Source organism: Microcebus murinus, chromosome 28 (assembly GCF_040939455.1).
Source record: "Microcebus murinus isolate Inina chromosome 28, M.murinus_Inina_mat1.0, whole genome shotgun sequence".
Classification (NCBI taxonomy): domain Eukaryota; kingdom Metazoa; phylum Chordata; class Mammalia; order Primates; family Cheirogaleidae; genus Microcebus; species Microcebus murinus.
Window position 1 is genome coordinate 17,339,101 of NC_134131.1, and position 21,332 is coordinate 17,360,432.

A 21,332-nucleotide genomic window follows, 5' to 3' on the forward strand; every position below is an offset into this window, starting at 1 on the left:
AGCCTGAGGCACCCGGTATTCCCAGGCGGTCTCCCATCCAAGTCCTAACCGGGCCCCACCCTGCTTAGCTTCCGAGACCAGACGAGATCGGGGGCGTTCAGGGTGGTGTGGCCCTAGACGGCGGCGGAGGCCGCCCCTGCCCCACTCAAGAAGCCGAGCCTCTCTGCGCTTTCCCCCCGCCGCCGCCGCCGCCGCCGCCGCCGCCGCCTCCCGCCCCAGGCCCCGCGCCGGGCCGGGCCTGTTGAGTTCGCCGGCCGGGTCCCGCGGGCTCCCAGGGACGGGGGTGATGGGCGGGGCGGGGCGGGGGGCTGTCTCTCTATACACACACACACACACACTCACACTCACTCACACAAGATGCGCCTCCACGGCTGGACTCGCCAAGGTGGAGCCCTCCCAGCCCCCCTCGTCTCCTCGCCCGGCCTCCTTCACCTACCCGCTGCCCACCCCCGGCGCGTCGCCGCCGCTGACGCTGACTGCGCACGCGCGCTCGCGCGGGGCGCTCGCCCTTTGACCCCAGCCAGGGGCCGCCCTCCCCCACAACCCCTTTCAGCTGCGCCCCCCCTCGCCCTGTGGGTGGGCTGCCGCCTATTCCCCCGGGCCAGGGCTGGGGCACAGCCAGTGTATGGGGCGTCTCTCTCTGGGGATGTGTCCCATGGGTGGGGTGGGGTGGCGTGGTTTGTGGGGCGCTGAAGAAATCAGTCCCCTCCATCTCCTACCTCTGGAAAACGCCCAAGCCCGTGGAGAACTGCCGGCACCGCTTCGTGGGGGCCGGGACCCTCCTCTGTGTCCTCCTGTGGCCCAGTCCAAGGGGCCTGGGCCTGGCCGGGGCTGCATTGGACCCCAACCACCCTGGCGTGTGGACTCGCTAAAAATCGGCCATTAGATATTGGATTCCAGCTTCCTTGAGGTCATTTCACTAATGAGTGCACCGGAAAGAGTTTCCTAATCCATCTGTGAGGGTGGCAACTGAAAGAGAATTTTAAAGCTGACAGAATAGGCGAGGGAAGGCATAGGAGATTTCCACACCCAGCAAGGAAGCCTTTCCCGAAATGGAAGAAAGAAACGAGCAAACAGAGACACCGGTAGCCCGCCCGGAAAAGAGTCTGCCCCCGAGAGAAAGTACCCTGACCAGGTTCACCCATGGGTGGGTGGGTGGCGAGCTAGCGAGGTTCAGAAGAGCGAGGACCGCAGTCTGTGCGGAAGACACCTGCGCTCGGGTGTGTGTGGCGGCCCGATTCGCAAGCAGCTCTAGATGTTAAACCAAGGAGAAGCCAGGGAGTTCCCAACGCCCCAGGTGTCCTCAGCCCACGACTGGCTGCTGTGGGAATGCGAAGCCCGGCTCCTTGTCTCAGAGCGGGGTTCCCAGGAGGATCAGGCTGAAGCTGGGACTTGGCCTCAAAGTGTCCCCTCGCATGGCCACCCCCTTCCCCTTCCTGCTCCTCTACTCCTGGTGCCCCTCCATCCAGGGGCCAGACCTTAGAGAGTCACCGCAAGAGAATCCTGGTCCCCAAGGAGCCTTCTGGGGGACCGGTGCTGAGAGAGGTTGTGGGCATGGCCCGCTGGGGCTCTGCCCGACCCAGGGCTGAGAGATGCCACCTCCCAGCTCTGGGTCCCTGCAGGAAGTGTTGGCAAGCACAGGGCCAGTCCCCCAAAGGCCCAGGTGCAGGGAGCCCAGGCCAAGCAGCCTGTGGAAGAAGCCACTTGCCGTGCCACCCCGGGAACAGGACTGCAGGCCCCGGCCCTTCCCACCTCCTCCTCCTCCTCCTCCCCCCCCCGCACCTCCCCCCCCCGGACATGGCACAGGGCTCAGAGACACCTCAGACTCTTGCTACCCAAGGTGCAAAGGGCATCAGTTGCTCCTCCAAGCCCCCCGCCCAGCAGACCACGTTGTCCAGCCAGCCCCCGGGCCTCCCTGGGGTGCCCAGCACAAAAGTGCAGACACCCACCGGACCCTCAGTCTCAGCTTTCGGATGTTTTTGCCACTCTAAGGACCCGCAGGCCCGCTGGGCCTTCGGGCAGGACAGAGAGCCCCGGGATCCGCCTTGGAGAGCTGCGTGTACGTACGTCCCCATCAGGAGGCGGTCCCCACCTCCGCGGCTCTCCCCTTGGCTCTCCCCTTGCGGGGAGCGGCAGCAGCCTGCAGCCGCAGGGCCTCAGGGAAGACACCAGGCTGGGCCCCCGCGGCACAGCGGGGGCACGTCCCCCGCACTCGACTTAGGGACGGCTGCTGGAGACTGCTGCGGCCACCCTGCTGCCGGGTTTCTGGAGGGCTTCCTGGAAGCAGCGTCCACACCAAGCCCTTGGAAGGCCCAGGCGACGGAGGAGCCGGTCAGGCAGGGGCCGAGGACGGTGAGAGGCCGGGCGGGAAGGAGCATGTCAGGCAGGGGCAGAGGACGGTGACAGGCCGGGCGGGGAGGAGCCGGTCAGGCGGGGGCCCAGGACAGTGACGGGCCTGGCCGGGGAGGAGTGCGTCAGGCAGGGGCAGAGGAGACGGGCTGGGTAAGGGTTAGGGTTACAGTTAGGGCACAATTCACAATCGCAAAGACGTGGAAGCGACCCGAGTGCCCATCCATCCAGGAGTGCATGAATAAAATGTGGCGCGTGGACACCACGGAGTGCCATTCGGCTGTGAGGAGCAGCGGTGAGAGGGCACCTCTCGTGTTCTCCTGGCCAGAGCTGGAACCCGTTCCAGTAAGCCAAGTATCCCAAGAATGGACACACGAGCACCACGTGAGCGCGCTCACCAGCAAATTGGAACGAACGGATGGACACCTAAGTGGACGGAGAGGAATCACCTTCATCGGGTGGGTGTCGGGCGGGTGGGGGGAGGGGAGGGGCATCCACATCCATTAGGCATGGGGTGGGTGCGCACCGACTGGGGGATGGGCGCACTTGAAGCTCTGACCCCAGGGGGGAGGCTTGGAGAGGGCAACGTACCCGACCTTAACACTGGTACCCCCACAATACGCTGGAACAACATGAGAGGTATATGAATGAGAACACAGGGGGGAGGGGGGCACGGGCAATACATGTCACCTGAATACTTGTACTCCCATCATCTGCTTGAAAAGAGAGAGGAAAGAAAATGCAATAATAGAGGTAAGAGACACTTTTTAAAAATAATGAATCCGAAGAGAAAAGTAAAAGGAGGCCTGTGGAGCAGGTCTGGGTGTGACTCCGGATCCCCCAACATCAGGTGCCACCACCAAAGATTCCTGCGTGGAGCCCATAGAACCCCCAAAAGCAACGGGACGAGTTCTGGTCACATACTCCCTCAAAATGACATCCTGGCCTTCTTCTGGAACTCCCTCCCCTCTCAGACTCTCAAGGTTTCCTCCAGCGTGTCGGTTCCCACAGAGCAGACCTTTGGTCTGAGACCTGACAGTCCAGATGCCACGCATGCTGCCGCGTGGCGGCGGTGTCTCGGCTTGGGACAAGAGGAGGCCCCACGGTGCGGGCTGGGGCGCCAGGCACCGCGGCGGGCGCTGAGGGTTGGGGTCACCCCCACACCGGGCCGCCGCCGCGCTCCCAGAAAGGGGACAGAACAAGAGGCAAAAAAAAAAAAAAAAAAAAAGAAGCAGCCTGAGGCACCCGGTATTCCCAGGCGGTCTCCCATCCAAGTCCTAACCGGGCCCCACCCTGCTTAGCTTCCGAGACCAGACGAGATCGGGGGCGTTCAGGGTGGTGTGGCCCTAGACGGCGGCGGAGGCCGCCCCTGCCCCACTCAAGAAGCCGAGCCTCTCTGCGCTTTCCCCCCGCCGCCGCCGCCGCCGCCGCCGCCGCCGCCTCCCGCCCCAGGCCCCGCGCCGGGCCGGGCCTGTTGAGTTCGCCGGCCGGGTCCCGCGGGCTCCCAGGGACGGGGGTGATGGGCGGGGCGGGGCGGGGGGCTGTCTCTCTATACACACACACACACACACTCACACTCACTCACACAAGATGCGCCTCCACGGCTGGACTCGCCAAGGTGGAGCCCTCCCAGCCCCCCTCGTCTCCTCGCCCGGCCTCCTTCACCTACCCGCTGCCCACCCCCGGCGCGTCGCCGCCGCTGACGCTGACTGCGCACGCGCGCTCGCGCGGGGCGCTCGCCCTTTGACCCCAGCCAGGGGCCGCCCTCCCCCACAACCCCTTTCAGCTGCGCCCCCCCTCGCCCTGTGGGTGGGCTGCCGCCTATTCCCCCGGGCCAGGGCTGGGGCACAGCCAGTGTATGGGGCGTCTCTCTCTGGGGATGTGTCCCATGGGTGGGGTGGGGTGGCGTGGTTTGTGGGGCGCTGAAGAAATCAGTCCCCTCCATCTCCTACCTCTGGAAAACGCCCAAGCCCGTGGAGAACTGCCGGCACCGCTTCGTGGGGGCCGGGACCCTCCTCTGTGTCCTCCTGTGGCCCAGTCCAAGGGGCCTGGGCCTGGCCGGGGCTGCATTGGACCCCAACCACCCTGGCGTGTGGACTCGCTAAAAATCGGCCATTAGATATTGGATTCCAGCTTCCTTGAGGTCATTTCACTAATGAGTGCACCGGAAAGAGTTTCCTAATCCATCTGTGAGGGTGGCAACTGAAAGAGAATTTTAAAGCTGACAGAATAGGCGAGGGAAGGCATAGGAGATTTCCACACCCAGCAAGGAAGCCTTTCCCGAAATGGAAGAAAGAAACGAGCAAACAGAGACACCGGTAGCCCGCCCGGAAAAGAGTCTGCCCCCGAGAGAAAGTACCCTGACCAGGTTCACCCATGGGTGGGTGGGTGGCGAGCTAGCGAGGTTCAGAAGAGCGAGGACCGCAGTCTGTGCGGAAGACACCTGCGCTCGGGTGTGTGTGGCGGCCCGATTCGCAAGCAGCTCTAGATGTTAAACCAAGGAGAAGCCAGGGAGTTCCCAACGCCCCAGGTGTCCTCAGCCCACGACTGGCTGCTGTGGGAATGCGAAGCCCGGCTCCTTGTCTCAGAGCGGGGTTCCCAGGAGGATAAGGCTGAAGCTGGGACTTGGCCTCAAAGTGTCCCCTCGCATGGCCACCCCCTTCCCCTTCCTGCTCCTCTACTCCTGGTGCCCCTCCATCCAGGGGCCAGACCTTAGAGAGTCACCGCAAGAGAATCCTGGTCCCCAAGGAGCCTTCTGGGGGACCGGTGCTGAGAGAGGTTGTGGGCATGGCCCGCTGGGGCTCTGCCCGACCCAGGGCTGAGAGATGCCACCTCCCAGCTCTGGGTCCCTGCAGGAAGTGTTGGCAAGCACAGGGCCAGTCCCCCAAAGGCCCAGGTGCAGGGAGCCCAGGCCAAGCAGCCTGTGGAAGAAGCCACTTGCCGTGCCACCCCGGGAACAGGACTGCAGGCCCCGGCCCTTCCCACCTCCTCCTCCTCCTCCTCCCCCCCCCGCACCTCCCCCCCCCCGGACATGGCACAGGGCTCAGAGACACCTCAGACTCTTGCTACCCAAGGTGCAAAGGGCATCAGTTGCTCCTCCAAGCCCCCCGCCCAGCAGACCACGTTGTCCAGCCAGCCCCCGGGCCTCCCTGGGGTGCCCAGCACAAAAGTGCAGACACCCACCGGACCCTCAGTCTCAGCTTTCGGATGTTTTTGCCACTCTAAGGACCCGCAGGCCCGCTGGGCCTTCGGGCAGGACAGAGAGCCCCGGGATCCGCCTTGGAGAGCTGCGTGTACATACGTCCCCATCAGGAGGCGGTCCCCACCTCCGCGGCTCTCCCCTTGGCTCTCCCCTTGCGGGGAGCGGCAGCAGCCTGCAGCCGCAGGGCCTCAGGGAAGACACCAGGCTGGGCCCCCGCGGCACAGCGGGGGCACGTCCCCCGCACTCGACTTAGGGACGGCTGCTGGAGACTGCTGCGGCCACCCTGCTGCCGGGTTTCTGGAGGGCTTCCTGGAAGCAGCGTCCACACCAAGCCCTTGGAAGGCCCAGGCGACGGAGGAGCCGGTCAGGCAGGGGCCGAGGACGGTGAGAGGCCGGGCGGGAAGGAGCATGTCAGGCAGGGGCAGAGGACGGTGACAGGCCGGGCGGGGAGGAGCCGGTCAGGCGGGGGCCCAGGACAGTGACGGGCCTGGCCGGGGAGGAGTGCGTCAGGCAGGGGCAGAGGAGACGGGCTGGGTAAGGGTTAGGGTTACAGTTAGGGCACAATTCACAATCGCAAAGACGTGGAAGCGACCCGAGTGCCCATCCATCCAGGAGTGCATGAATAAAATGTGGCGCGTGGACACCACGGAGTGCCATTCGGCTGTGAGGAGCAGCGGTGAGAGGGCACCTCTCGTGTTCTCCTGGCCAGAGCTGGAACCTGTTCCAGTAAGCCAAGTATCCCAAGAATGGACACACGAGCACCACGTGAGCGCGCTCACCAGCAAATTGGAACGAACGGATGGACACCTAAGTGGACGGAGAGGAATCACCTTCATCGGGTGGGTGTCGGGCGGGTGGGGGGAGGGGATGGGCATCCACATCCATTAGGAATGGGGTGGGTGCGCACCGACTGGGGGATGGGCGCACTTGAAGCTCTGACCCCAGGGGGGAGGCTTGGAGAGGGCAACGTACCCGACCTTAACACTGGTACCCCCACAATACGCTGGAACAACATGAGAGGTATATGAATGAGAACACAGGGGGGAGGGGGGCACGGGCAATACATGTCACCTGAATACTTGTACTCCCATCATCTGCTTGAAAAGAGAGAGGAAAGAAAATGCAATAATAGAGGTAAGAGACACTTTTTAAAAATAATGAATCCGAAGAGAAAAGTAAAAGGAGGCCTGTGGAGCAGGTCTGGGTGTGACTCCGGATCCCCCAACATCAGGTGCCACCACCAAAGATTCCTGCGTGGAGCCCATAGAACCCCCAAAAGCAACGGGACGAGTTCTGGTCACATACTCCCTCAAAATGACATCCTGGCCTTCTTCTGGAACTCCCTCCCCTCTCAGACTCTCAAGGTTTCCTCCAGCGTGTCGGTTCCCACAGAGCAGACCTTTGGTCTGAGACCTGACAGTCCAGATGCCACGCATGCTGCCGCGTGGCGGCGGTGTCTCGGCTTGGGACAAGAGGAGGCCCCACGGTGCGGGCTGGGGCGCCAGGCACCGCGGCGGGCGCTGAGGGTTGGGGTCACCCCCACACCGGGCCGCCGCCGCGCTCCCAGAAAGGGGACAGAACAAGAGGCAAAAAAAAAAAAAAAAAAAAGAAGCAGCCTGAGGCACCCGGTATTCCCAGGCGGTCTCCCATCCAAGTCCTAACCGGGCCCCACCCTGCTTAGCTTCCGAGACCAGACGAGATCGGGGGCGTTCAGGGTGGTGTGGCCCTAGACGGCGGCGGAGGCCGCCCCTGCCCCACTCAAGAAGCCGAGCCTCTCTGCGCTTTCCCCCCGCCGCCGCCGCCGCCGCCGCCGCCGCCGCCGCCGCCGCCGCCTCCCGCCCCAGGCCCCGCGCCGGGCCGGGCCTGTTGAGTTCGCCGGCCGGGTCCCGCGGGCTCCCAGGGACGGGGGTGATGGGCGGGGCGGGGCGGGGGGCTGTCTCTCTATACACACACACACACACACTCACACTCACTCACACAAGATGCGCCTCCACGGCTGGACTCGCCAAGGTGGAGCCCTCCCAGCCCCCCTCGTCTCCTCGCCCGGCCTCCTTCACCTACCCGCTGCCCACCCCCGGCGCGTCGCCGCCGCTGACGCTGACTGCGCACGCGCGCTCGCGCGGGGCGCTCGCCCTTTGACCCCAGCCAGGGGCCGCCCTCCCCCACAACCCCTTTCAGCTGCGCCCCCCCTCGCCCTGTGGGTGGGCTGCCGCCTATTCCCCCGGGCCAGGGCTGGGGCACAGCCAGTGTATGGGGCGTCTCTCTCTGGGGATGTGTCCCATGGGTGGGGTGGGGTGGCGTGGTTTGTGGGGCGCTGAAGAAATCAGTCCCCTCCATCTCCTACCTCTGGAAAACGCCCAAGCCCGTGGAGAACTGCCGGCACCGCTTCGTGGGGGCCGGGACCCTCCTCTGTGTCCTCCTGTGGCCCAGTCCAAGGGGCCTGGGCCTGGCCGGGGCTGCATTGGACCCCAACCACCCTGGCGTGTGGACTCGCTAAAAATCGGCCATTAGATATTGGATTCCAGCTTCCTTGAGGTCATTTCACTAATGAGTGCACCGGAAAGAGTTTCCTAATCCATCTGTGAGGGTGGCAACTGAAAGAGAATTTTAAAGCTGACAGAATAGGCGAGGGAAGGCATAGGAGATTTCCACACCCAGCAAGGAAGCCTTTCCCGAAATGGAAGAAAGAAACGAGCAAACAGAGACACCGGTAGCCCGCCCGGAAAAGAGTCTGCCCCCGAGAGAAAGTACCCTGACCAGGTTCACCCATGGGTGGGTGGGTGGCGAGCTAGCGAGGTTCAGAAGAGCGAGGACCGCAGTCTGTGCGGAAGACACCTGCGCTCGGGTGTGTGTGGCGGCCCGATTCGCAAGCAGCTCTAGATGTTAAACCAAGGAGAAGCCAGGGAGTTCCCAACGCCCCAGGTGTCCTCAGCCCACGACTGGCTGCTGTGGGAATGCGAAGCCCGGCTCCAGTCTCAGAGCGGGGTTCCCAGGAGGATCAGGCTGAAGCTGGGACTTGGCCTCAAAGTGTCCCCTCGCATGGCCACCCCCTTCCCCTTCCTGCTCCTCTACTCCTGGTGCCCCTCCATCCAGGGGCCAGACCTTAGAGAGTCACCGCAAGAGAATCCTGGTCCCAAAGGAGCCTTCTGGGGGACCGGTGCTGAGAGAGGTTGTGGGCATGGCCCGCTGGGGCTCTGCCCGACCCAGGGCTGAGAGATGCCACCTCCCAGCTCTGGGTCCCTGCAGGAAGTGTTGGCAAGCACAGGGCCAGTCCCCCAAAGGCCCAGGTGCAGGGAGCCCAGGCCAAGCAGCCTGTGGAAGAAGCCACTTGCCGTGCCACCCCGGGAACAGGACTGCAGGCCCCGGCCCTTCCCACCTCCTCCTCCTCCTCCTCCCCCCCCGCACCTCCCCCCCCCGGACATGGCACAGGGCTCAGAGACACCTCAGACTCTTGCTACCCAAGGTGCAAAGGGCATCAGTTGCTCCTCCAAGCCCCCCGCCCAGCAGACCACGTTGTCCAGCCAGCCCCCGGGCCTCCCTGGGGTGCCCAGCACAAAAGTGCAGACACCCACCGGACCCTCAGTCTCAGCTTTCGGATGTTTTTGCCACTCTAAGGACCCGCAGGCCCGCTGGGCCTTCGGGCAGGACAGAGAGCCCCGGGATCCGCCTTGGAGAGCTGCGTGTACGTACGTCCCCATCAGGAGGCGGTCCCCACCTCCGCGGCTCTCCCCTTGGCTCTCCCCTTGCGGGGAGCGGCAGCAGCCTGCAGCCGCAGGGCCTCAGGGAAGACACCAGGCTGGGCCCCCGCGGCACAGCGGGGGCACGTCCCCCGCACTCGACTTAGGGACGGCTGCTGGAGACTGCTGCGGCCACCCTGCTGCCGGGTTTCTGGAGGGCTTCCTGGAAGCAGCGTCCACACCAAGCCCTTGGAAGGCCCAGGCGACGGAGGAGCCGGTCAGGCAGGGGCCGAGGACGGTGAGAGGCCGGGCGGGAAGGAGCATGTCAGGCAGGGGCAGAGGACGGTGACAGGCCGGGCGGGGAGGAGCCGGTCAGGCGGGGGCCCAGGACAGTGACGGGCCTGGCCGGGGAGGAGTGCGTCAGGCAGGGGCAGAGGAGACGGGCTGGGTAAGGGTTAGGGTTACAGTTAGGGCACAATTCACAATCGCAAAGACGTGGAAGCGACCCGAGTGCCCATCCATCCAGGAGTGCATGAATAAAATGTGGCGCGTGGACACCACGGAGTGCCATTCGGCTGTGAGGAGCAGCGGTGAGAGGGCACCTCTCGTGTTCTCCTGGCCAGAGCTGGAACCCGTTCCAGTAAGCCAAGTATCCCAAGAATGGACACACGAGCACCACGTGAGCGCGCTCACCAGCAAATTGGAACGAACGGATGGACACCTAAGTGGACGGAGAGGAATCACCTTCATCGGGTGGGTGTCGGGCGGGTGGGGGGAGGGGAGGGGCATCCACATCCATTAGGCATGGGGTGGGTGCGCACCGACTGGGGGATGGGCGCACTTGAAGCTCTGACCCCAGGGGGGAGGCTTGGAGAGGGCAACGTACCCGACCTTAACACTGGTACCCCCACAATACGCTGGAACAACATGAGAGGTATATGAATGAGAACACAGGGGGGAGGGGGGCACGGGCAATACATGTCACCTGAATACTTGTACTCCCATCATCTGCTTGAAAAGAGAGAGGAAAGAAAATGCAATAATAGAGGTAAGAGACACTTTTTAAAAATAATGAATCCGAAGAGAAAAGTAAAAGGAGGCCTGTGGAGCAGGTCTGGGTGTGACTCCGGATCCCCCAACATCAGGTGCCACCACCAAAGATTCCTGCGTGGAGCCCATAGAACCCCCAAAAGCAACGGGACGAGTTCTGGTCACATACTCCCTCAAAATGACATCCTGGCCTTCTTCTGGAACTCCCTCCCCTCTCAGACTCTCAAGGTTTCCTCCAGCGTGTCGGTTCCCACAGAGCAGACCTTTGGTCTGAGACCTGACAGTCCAGATGCCACGCATGCTGCCGCGTGGCGGCGGTGTCTCGGCTTGGGACAAGAGGAGGCCCCACGGTGCGGGCTGGGGCGCCAGGCACCGCGGCGGGCGCTGAGGGTTGGGGTCACCCCCACACCGGGCCGCCGCCGCGCTCCCAGAAAGGGGACAGAACAAGAGGCAAAAAAAAAAAAAAAAAAAAGAAGCAGCCTGAGGCACCCGGTATTCCCAGGCGGTCTCCCATCCAAGTCCTAACCGGGCCCCACCCTGCTTAGCTTCCGAGACCAGACGAGATCGGGGGCGTTCAGGGTGGTGTGGCCCTAGACGGCGGCGGAGGCCGCCCCTGCCCCACTCAAGAAGCCGAGCCTCTCTGCGCTTTCCCCCCGCCGCCGCCGCCGCCGCCGCCGCCGCCGCCGCCGCCGCCGCCTCCCGCCCCAGGCCCCGCGCCGGGCCGGGCCTGTTGAGTTCGCCGGCCGGGTCCCGCGGGCTCCCAGGGACGGGGGTGATGGGCGGGGCGGGGCGGGGGGCTGTCTCTCTATACACACACACACACACACTCACACTCACTCACACAAGATGCGCCTCCACGGCTGGACTCGCCAAGGTGGAGCCCTCCCAGCCCCCCTCGTCTCCTCGCCCGGCCTCCTTCACCTACCCGCTGCCCACCCCCGGCGCGTCGCCGCCGCTGACGCTGACTGCGCACGCGCGCTCGCGCGGGGCGCTCGCCCTTTGACCCCAGCCAGGGGCCGCCCTCCCCCACAACCCCTTTCAGCTGCGCCCCCCCTCGCCCTGTGGGTGGGCTGCCGCCTATTCCCCCGGGCCAGGGCTGGGGCACAGCCAGTGTATGGGGCGTCTCTCTCTGGGGATGTGTCCCATGGGTGGGGTGGGGTGGCGTGGTTTGTGGGGCGCTGAAGAAATCAGTCCCCTCCATCTCCTACCTCTGGAAAACGCCCAAGCCCGTGGAGAACTGCCGGCACCGCTTCGTGGGGGCCGGGACCCTCCTCTGTGTCCTCCTGTGGCCCAGTCCAAGGGGCCTGGGCCTGGCCGGGCCTGCATTGGACCCCAACCACCCTGGCGTGTGGACTCGCTAAAAATCGGCCATTAGATATTGGATTCCAGCTTCCTTGAGGTCATTTCACTAATGAGTGCACCGGAAAGAGTTTCCTAATCCATCTGTGAGGGTGGCAACTGAAAGAGAATTTTAAAGCTGACAGAATAGGCGAGGGAAGGCATAGGAGATTTCCACACCCAGCAAGGAAGCCTTTCCCGAAATGGAAGAAAGAAACGAGCAAACAGAGACACCGGTAGCCCGCCCGGAAAAGAGTCTGCCCCCGAGAGAAAGTACCCTGACCAGGTTCACCCATGGGTGGGTGGGTGGCGAGCTAGCGAGGTTCAGAAGAGCGAGGACCGCAGTCTGTGCGGAAGACACCTGCGCTCGGGTGTGTGTGGCGGCCCGATTCGCAAGCAGCTCTAGATGTTAAACCAAGGAGAAGCCAGGGAGTTCCCAACGCCCCAGGTGTCCTCAGCCCACGACTGGCTGCTGTGGGAATGCGAAGCCCGGCTCCTTGTCTCAGAGCGGGGTTCCCAGGAGGATCAGGCTGAAGCTGGGACTTGGCCTCAAAGTGTCCCCTCGCATGGCCACCCCCTTCCCCTTCCTGCTCCTCTACTCCTGGTGCCCCTCCATCCAGGGGCCAGACCTTAGAGAGTCACCGCAAGAGAATCCTGGTCCCCAAGGAGCCTTCTGGGGGACCGGTGCTGAGAGAGGTTGTGGGCATGGCCCGCTGGGGCTCTGCCCGACCCAGGGCTGAGAGATGCCACCTCCCAGCTCTGGGTCCCTGCAGGAAGTGTTGGCAAGCACAGGGCCAGTCCCCCAAAGGCCCAGGTGCAGGGAGCCCAGGCCAAGCAGCCTGTGGAAGAAGCCACTTGCCGTGCCACCCCGGGAACAGGACTGCAGGCCCCGGCCCTTCCCACCTCCTCCTCCTCCTCCTCCCCCCCCCGCACCTCCCCCCCCCGGACATGGCACAGGGCTCAGAGACACCTCAGACTCTTGCTACCCAAGGTGCAAAGGGCATCAGTTGCTCCTCCAAGCCCCCCGCCCAGCAGACCACGTTGTCCAGCCAGCCCCCGGGCCTCCCTGGGGTGCCCAGCACAAAAGTGCAGACACCCACCGGACCCTCAGTCTCAGCTTTCGGATGTTTTTGCCACTCTAAGGACCCGCAGGCCCGCTGGGCCTTCGGGCAGGACAGAGAGCCCCGGGATCCGCCTTGGAGAGCTGCGTGTACGTACGTCCCCATCAGGAGGCGGTCCCCACCTCCGCGGCTCTCCCCTTGGCTCTCCCCTTGCGGGGAGCGGCAGCAGCCTGCAGCCGCAGGGCCTCAGGGAAGACACCAGGCTGGGCCCCCGCGGCACAGCGGGGGCACGTCCCCCGCACTCGACTTAGGGACGGCTGCTGGAGACTGCTGCGGCCACCCTGCTGCCGGGTTTCTGGAGGGCTTCCTGGAAGCAGCGTCCACACCAAGCCCTTGGAAGGCCCAGGCGACGGAGGAGCCGGTCAGGCAGGGGCCGAGGACGGTGAGAGGCCGGGCGGGAAGGAGCATGTCAGGCAGGGGCAGAGGACGGTGACAGGCCGGGCGGGGAGGAGCCGGTCAGGCGGGGGCCCAGGACAGTGACGGGCCTGGCCGGGGAGGAGTGCGTCAGGCAGGGGCAGAGGAGACGGGCTGGGTAAGGGTTAGGGTTACAGTTAGGGCACAATTCACAATCGCAAAGACGTGGAAGCGACCCGAGTGCCCATCCATCCAGGAGTGCATGAATAAAATGTGGCGCGTGGACACCACGGAGTGCCATTCGGCTGTGAGGAGCAGCGGTGAGAGGGCACCTCTCGTGTTCTCCTGGCCAGAGCTGGAACCCGTTCCAGTAAGCCAAGTATCCCAAGAATGGACACACGAGCACCACGTGAGCGCGCTCACCAGCAAATTGGAACGAACGGATGGACACCTAAGTGGACGGAGAGGAATCACCTTCATCGGGTGGGTGTCGGGCGGGTGGGGGGAGGGGAGGGGCATCCACATCCATTAGGCATGGGGTGGGTGCGCACCGACTGGGGGATGGGCGCACTTGAAGCTCTGACCCCAGGGGGGAGGCTTGGAGAGGGCAACGTACCCGACCTTAACACTGGTACCCCCACAATACGCTGGAACAACATGAGAGGTATATGAATGAGAACACAGGGGGGAGGGGGGCACGGGCAATACATGTCACCTGAATACTTGTACTCCCATCATCTGCTTGAAAAGAGAGAGGAAAGAAAATGCAATAATAGAGGTAAGAGACACTTTTTAAAAATAATGAATCCGAAGAGAAAAGTAAAAGGAGGCCTGTGGAGCAGGTCTGGGTGTGACTCCGGATCCCCCAACATCAGGTGCCACCACCAAAGATTCCTGCGTGGAGCCCATAGAACCCCCAAAAGCAACGGGACGAGTTCTGGTCACATACTCCCTCAAAATGACATCCTGGCCTTCTTCTGGAACTCCCTCCCCTCTCAGACTCTCAAGGTTTCCTCCAGCGTGTCGGTTCCCACAGAGCAGACCTTTGGTCTGAGACCTGACAGTCCAGATGCCACGCATGCTGCCGCGTGGCGGCGGTGTCTCGGCTTGGGACAAGAGGAGGCCCCACGGTGCGGGCTGGGGCGCCAGGCACCGCGGCGGGCGCTGAGGGTTGGGGTCACCCCCACACCGGGCCGCCGCCGCGCTCCCAGAAAGGGGACAGAACAAGAGGCAAAAAAAAAAAAAAAAAAAAAGAAGCAGCCTGAGGCACCCGGTATTCCCAGGCGGTCTCCCATCCAAGTCCTAACCAGGCCCCACCCTGCTTAGCTTCCGAGACCAGACGAGATCGGGGGCGTTCAGGGTGGTGTGGCCCTAGACGGCGGCGGAGGCCGCCCCTGCCCCACTCAAGAAGCCGAGCCTCTCTGCGCTTTCCCCCCGCCGCCGCCGCCGCCGCCGCCGCCGCCGCCGCCTCCCGCCCCAGGCCCCGCGCCGGGCCGGGCCTGTTGAGTTCGCCGGCCGGGTCCCGCGGGCTCCCAGGGACGGGGGTGATGGGCGGGGCGGGGCGGGGGGCTGTCTCTCTATACACACACACACACACACTCACACTCACTCACACAAGATGCGCCTCCACGGCTGGACTCGCCAAGGTGGAGCCCTCCCAGCCCCCCTCGTCTCCTCGCCCGGCCTCCTTCACCTACCCGCTGCCCACCCCCCGGCGCGTCGCCGCCGCTGACGCTGACTGCGCACGCGCGCTCGCGCGGGGCGCTCGCCCTTTGACCCCAGCCAGGGGCCGCCCTCCCCCACAACCCCTTTCAGCTGCGCCCCCCCTCGCCCTGTGGGTGGGCTGCCGCCTATTCCCCCGGGCCAGGGCTGGGGCACAGCCAGTGTATGGGGCGTCTCTCTCTGGGGATGTGTCCCATGGGTGGGGTGGGGTGGCGTGGTTTGTGGGGCGCTGAAGAAATCAGTCCCCTCCATCTCCTACCTCTGGAAAACGCCCAAGCCCGTGGAGAACTGCCGGCACCGCTTCGTGGGGGCCGGGACCCTCCTCTGTGTCCTCCTGTGGCCCAGTCCAAGGGGCCTGGGCCTGGCCGGGGCTGCATTGGACCCCAACCACCCTGGCGTGTGGACTCGCTAAAAATCGGCCATTAGATATTGGATTCCAGCTTCCTTGAGGTCATTTCACTAATGAGTGCACCGGAAAGAGTTTCCTAATCCATCTGTGAGGGTGGCAACTGAAAGAGAATTTTAAAGCTGACAGAATAGGCGAGGGAAGGCATAGGAGATTTCCACACCCAGCAAGGAAGCCTTTCCCGAAATGGAAGAAAGAAACGAGCAAACAGAGACACCGGTAGCCCGCCCGGAAAAGAGTCTGCCCCCGAGAGAAAGTACCCTGACCAGGTTCACCCATGGGTGGGTGGGTGGCGAGCTAGCGAGGTTCAGAAGAGCGAGGACCGCAGTCTGTGCGGAAGACACCTGCGCTCGGGTGTGTGTGGCGGCCCGATTCGCAAGCAGCTCTAGATGTTAAACCAAGGAGAAGCCAGGGAGTTCCCAACGCCCCAGGTGTCCTCAGCCCACGACTGGCTGCTGTGGGAATGCGAAGCCCGGCTCCTTGTCTCAGAGCGGGGTTCCCAGGAGGATCAGGCTGAAGCTGGGACTTGGCCTCAAAGTGTCCCCTCGCATGGCCACCCCCTTCCCCTTCCTGCTCCTCTACTCCTGGTGCCCCTCCATCCAGGGGCCAGACCTTAGAGAGTCACCGCAAGAGAATCCTGGTCCCCAAGGAGCCTTCTGGGGGACCGGTGCTGAGAGAGGTTGTGGGCATGGCCCGCTGGGGCTCTGCCCGACCCAGGGCTGAGAGATGCCACCTCCCAGCTCTGGGTCCCTGCAGGAAGTGTTGGCAAGCACAGGGCCAGTCCCCCAAAGGCCCAGGTGCAGGGAGCCCAGGCCAAGCAGCCTGTGGAAGAAGCCACTTGCCGTGCCACCCCGGGAACAGGACTGCAGGCCCCGGCCCTTCCCACCTCCTCCTCCTCCTCCTCCCCCCCCCGCACCTCCCCCCCCGGACATGGCACAGGGCTCAGAGACACCTCAGACTCTTGCTACCCAAGGTGCAAAGGGCATCAGTTGCTCCTCCAAGCCCCCCGCCCAGCAGACCACGTTGTCCAGCCAGCCCCCGGGCCTCCCTGGGGTGCCCAGCACAAAAGTGCAGACACCCACCGGACCCTCAGTCTCAGCTTTCGGATGTTTTTGCCACTCTAAGGACCCGCAGGCCCGCTGGGCCTTCGGGCAGGACAGAGAGCCCCGGGATCCGCCTTGGAGAGCTGCGTGTACGTACGTCCCCATCAGGAGGCGGTCCCCACCTCCGCGGCTCTCCCCTTGGCTCTCCCCTTGCGGGGAGCGGCAGCAGCCTGCAGCCGCAGGGCCTCAGGGAAGACACCAGGCTGGGCCCCCGCGGCACAGCGGGGGCACGTCCCCCGCACTCGACTTAGGGACGGCTGCTGGAGACTGCTGCGGCCACCCTGCTGCCGGGTTTCTGGAGGGCTTCCTGGAAGCAGCGTCCACACCAAGCCCTTGGAAGGCCCAGGCGACGGAGGAGCCGGTCAGGCAGGGGCCGAGGACGGTGAGAGGCCGGGCGGGAAGGAGCATGTCAGGCAGGGGCAGAGGACGGTGACAGGCCGGGCGGGGAGGAGCCGGTCAGGCGGGGGCCCAGGACAGTGACGGGCCTGGCCGGGGAGGAGTGCGTCAGGCAGGGGCAGAGGAGACGGGCTGGGTAAGGGTTAGGGTTACAGTTAGGGCACAATTCACAATCGCAAAGACGTGGAAGCGACCCGAGTGCCCATCCATCCAGGAGTGCATGAATAAAATGTGGCGCGTGGACACCACGGAGTGCCATTCGGCTGTGAGGAGCAGCGGTGAGAGGGCACCTCTCGTGTTCTCCTGGCCAGAGCTGGAACCCGTTCCAGTAAGCCAAGTATCCCAAGAATGGACACACGAGCACCACGTGAGCGCGCTCACCAGCAAATTGGAACGAACGGATGGACACCTAAGTGGACGGAGAGGAATCACCTTCATCGGGTGGGTGTCGGGCGGGTGGGGGGAGGGGAGGGGCATCCACATCCATTAGGCATGGGGTGGGTGCGCACCGACTGGGGGATGGGCGCACTTGAAGCTCTGACCCCAGGGGGGAGGCTTGGAGAGGGCAACGTACCCGACCTTAACACTGGTACCCCCACAATACGCTGGAACAACATGAGAGGTATATGAATGAGAACACAGGGGGGAGGGGGGCACGGGCAATACATGTCACCTGAATACTTGTACTCCCATCATCTGCTTGAAAAGAGAGAGGAAAGAAAATGCAATAATAGAGGTAAGAGACACTTTTTAAAAATAATGAATCCGAAGAGAAAAGTAAAAGGAGGCCTGTGGAGCAGGTCTGGGTGTGACTCCGGATCCCCCAACATCAGGTGCCACCACCAAAGATTCCTGCGTGGAGCCCATAGAACCCCCAAAAGCAACGGGACGAGTTCTGGTCACATACTCCCTCAAAATGACATCCTGGCCTTCTTCTGGAACTCCCTCCCCTCTCAGACTCTCAAGGTTTCCTCCAGCGTGTCGGTTCCCACAGAGCAGACCTTTGGTCTGAGACCTGACAGTCCAGATGCCACGCATGCTGCCGCGTGGCGGCGGTGTCTCGGCTTGGGACAAGAGGAGGCCCCACGGTGCGGGCTGGGGCGCCAGGCACCGCGGCGGGCGCTGAGGGTTGGGGTCACCCCCACACCGGGCCGCCGCCGCGCTCCCAGAAAGGGGACAGAACAAGAGGCAAAAAAAAAAAAAAAAAAAAAGAAGCAGCCTGAGGCACCCGGTATTCCCAGGCGGTCTCCCATCCAAGTCCTAACCAGGCCCCACCCTGCTTAGCTTCCGAGACCAGACGAGATCGGGGGCGTTCAGGGTGGTGTGGCCCTAGACGGCGGCGGAGGCCGCCCCTGCCCCACTCAAGAAGCCGAGCCTCTCTGCGCTTTCCCCCCGCCGCCGCCGCCGCCGCCGCCGCCGCCGCCGCCTCCCGCCCCAGGCCCCGCGCCGGGCCGGGCCTGTTGAGTTCGCCGGCCGGGTCCCGCGGGCTCCCAGGGACGGGGGTGATGGGCGGGGCGGGGCGGGGGGCTGTCTCTCTATACACACACACACACACACTCACACTCACTCACACAAGATGCGCCTCCACGGCTGGACTCGCCAAGGTGGAGCCCTCCCAGCCCCCCTCGTCTCCTCGCCCGGCCTCCTTCACCTACCCGCTGCCCACCCCCGGCGCGTCGCCGCCGCTGACGCTGACTGCGCACGCGCGCTCGCGCGGGGCGCTCGCCCTTTGACCCCAGCCAGGGGCCGCCCTCCCCCACAACCCCTTTCAGCTGCGCCCCCCCTCGCCCTGTGGGTGGGCTGCCGCCTATTCCCCCGGGCCAGGGCTGGGGCACAGCCAGTGTATGGGGCGTCTCTCTCTGGGGATGTGTCCCATGGGTGGGGTGGGGTGGCGTGGTTTGTGGGGCGCTGAAGAAATCAGTCCCCTCCATCTCCTACCTCTGGAAAACGCCCAAGCCCGTGGAGAACTGCCGGCACCGCTTCGTGGGGGCCGGGACCCTCCTCTGTGTCCTCCTGTGGCCCAGTCCAAGGGGCCTGGGCCTGGCCGGGGCTGCATTGGACCCCAACCACCCTGGCGTGTGGACTCGCTAAAAATCGGCCATTAGATATTGGATTCCAGCTTCCTTGAGGTCATTTCACTAATGAGTGCACCGGAAAGAGTTTCCTAATCCATCTGTGAGGGTGGCAACTGAAAGAGAATTTTAAAGCTGACAGAATAGGCGAGGGAAGGCATAGGAGATTTCCACACCCAGCAAGGAAGCCTTTCCCGAAATGGAAGAAAGAAACGAGCAAACAGAGACACCGGTAGCCCGCCCGGAAAAGAGTCTGCCCCCGAGAGAAAGTACCCTGACCAGGTTCACCCATGGGTGGGTGGGTGGCGAGCTAGCGAGGTTCAGAAGAGCGAGGACCGCAGTCTGTGCGGAAGACACCTGCGCTCGGGTGTGTGTGGCGGCCCGATTCGCAAGCAGCTCTAGATGTTAAACCAAGGAGAAGCCAGGGAGTTCCCAACGCCCCAGGTGTCCTCAGCCCACGACTGGCTGCTGTGGGAATGCGAAGCCCGGCTCCAGTCTCAGAGCGGGGTTCCCAGGAGGATCAGGCTGAAGCTGGGACTTGGCCTCAAAGTGTCCCCTCGCATGGCCACCCCCTTCCCCTTCCTGCTCCTCTACTCCTGGTGCCCCTCCATCCAGGGGCCAGACCTTAGAGAGTCACCGCAAGAGAATCCTGGTCCCAAAGGAGCCTTCTGGGGGACCGGTGCTGAGAGAGGTTGTGGGCATGGCCCGCTGGGGCTCTGCCCGACCCAGGGCTGAGAGATGCCACCTCCCAGCTCTGGGTCCCTGCAGGAAGTGTTGGCAAGCACAGGGCCAGTCCCCCAAAGGCCCAGGTGCAGGGAGCCCAGGCCAAGCAGCCTGTGGAAGAAGCCACTTGCCGTGCCACCCCGGGAACAGGACTGCAGGCCCCGGCCCTTCCCACCTCCTCCTCCTCCTCCTCCCCCCCCCGCACCTCCCCCCCCCCGGACATGGCACAGGGCTCAGAGACACCTCAGACTCTTGCTACCCAAGGTGCAAAGGGCATCAGTTGCTCCTCCAAGCCCCCCGCCCAGCAGACCACGTTGTCCAGCCAGCCCCCGGGCCTCCCTGGGGTGCCCAGCACAAAAGTGCAGACACCCACCGGACCCTCAGTCTCAGCTTTCGGATGTTTTTGCCACTCTAAGGACCCGCAGGCCCGCTGGGCCTTCGGGCAGGACAGAGAGCCCCGGGATCCGCCTTGGAGAGCTGCGTGTACGTACGTCCCCATCAGGAGGCGGTCCCCACCTCCGCGGCTCTCCCCTTGGCTCTCCCCTTGCGGGGAGCGGCAGCAGCCTGCAGCCGCAGGGCCTCAGGGAAGACACCAGGCTGGGCCCCCGCGGCACAGCGGGGGCACGTCCCCCGCACTCGACTTAGGGACGGCTGCTGGAGACTGCTGCGGCCACCCTGCTGCCGGGTTTCTGGAGGGCTTCCTGGAAGCAGCGTCCACACCAAGCCCTTGGAAGGCCCAGGCGACGGAGGAGCCGGTCAGGCAGGGGCCGAGGACGGTGAGAGGCCGGGCGGGAAGGAGCATGTCAGGCAGGGGCAGAGGACGGTGACAGGCCGGGCGGGGAGGAGCCGGTCAGGCGGGGGCCCAGGACAGTGACGGGCCTGGCCGGGGAGGAGTGCGTCAGGCAGGGGCAGAGGAGACGGGCTGGGTAAGGGTTAGGGTTACAGTTAGGGCACAATTCACAATCGCAAAGACGTGGAAGCGACCCGAGTGCCCATCCATCCAGGAGTGCATGAATAAAATGTGGCGCGTGGACACCACGGAGTGCCATTCGGCTGTGAGGAGCAGCGGTGAGAGGGCACCTCTCGTGTTCTCCTGGCCAGAGCTGGAACCCGTTCCAGTAAGCCAAGTATCCCAAGAATGGACACACGAGCACCACGTGAGCGCGCTCACCAGCAAATTGGAACGAACGGATGGACACCTAAGTGGACGGAGAGGAATCACCTTCATCGGGTGGGTGTCGGGCGGGTGGGGGGAGGGGAGGGGCATCCACATCCATTAGGCATGGGGTGGGTGCGCACCGACTGGGGGATGGGCGCACTTGAAGCTCTGACCCCAGGGGGGAGGCTTGGAGAGGGCAACGTACCCGACCTTAACACTGGTACCCCCACAATACGCTGGAACAACATGAGAGGTATATGAATGAGAACACAGGGGGGAGGGGGGCACGGGCAATACATGTCACCTGAATACTTGTACTCCCATCATCTGCTTGAAAAGAGAGAGGAAAGAAAATGCAATAATAGAGGTAAGAGACACTTTTTAAAAATAATGAATCCGAAGAGAAAAGTAAAAGGAGGCCTGTGGAGCAGGTCTGGGTGTGACTCCGGATCCCCCAACATCAGGTGCCACCACCAAAGATTCCTGCGTGGAGCCCATAGAACCCCCAAAAGCAACGGGACGAGTTCTGGTCACATACTCCCTCAAAATGACATCCTGGCCTTCTTCTGGAACTCCCTCCCCTCTCAGACTCTCAAGGTTTCCTCCAGCGTGTCGGTTCCCACAGAGCAGACCTTTGGTCTGAGACCTGACAGTCCAGAT

General features: G+C 63.9%; 6 pseudogenes; all 6 read right to left on the bottom strand.

The window, feature by feature from the left end:
- LOC142865432 (uncharacterized) lies at positions 1-119 on the bottom strand (annotated as a pseudogene).
- A 3,463-nt stretch (positions 120-3,582) lies between these two features.
- LOC142865433 (uncharacterized) lies at positions 3,583-3,701 on the bottom strand (annotated as a pseudogene).
- A 3,463-nt stretch (positions 3,702-7,164) lies between these two features.
- Positions 7,165-7,283, bottom strand: LOC142865434 (uncharacterized; annotated as a pseudogene).
- A 3,472-nt stretch (positions 7,284-10,755) lies between these two features.
- LOC142865435 (uncharacterized) lies at positions 10,756-10,874 on the bottom strand (annotated as a pseudogene).
- Positions 10,875-14,349: 3,475 nt separating this feature from the next.
- LOC142865396 (uncharacterized) lies at positions 14,350-14,468 on the bottom strand (annotated as a pseudogene).
- Positions 14,469-17,934: 3,466 nt separating this feature from the next.
- LOC142865397 (uncharacterized) lies at positions 17,935-18,053 on the bottom strand (annotated as a pseudogene).
- Positions 18,054-21,332: the final 3,279 nt, after the last annotated feature.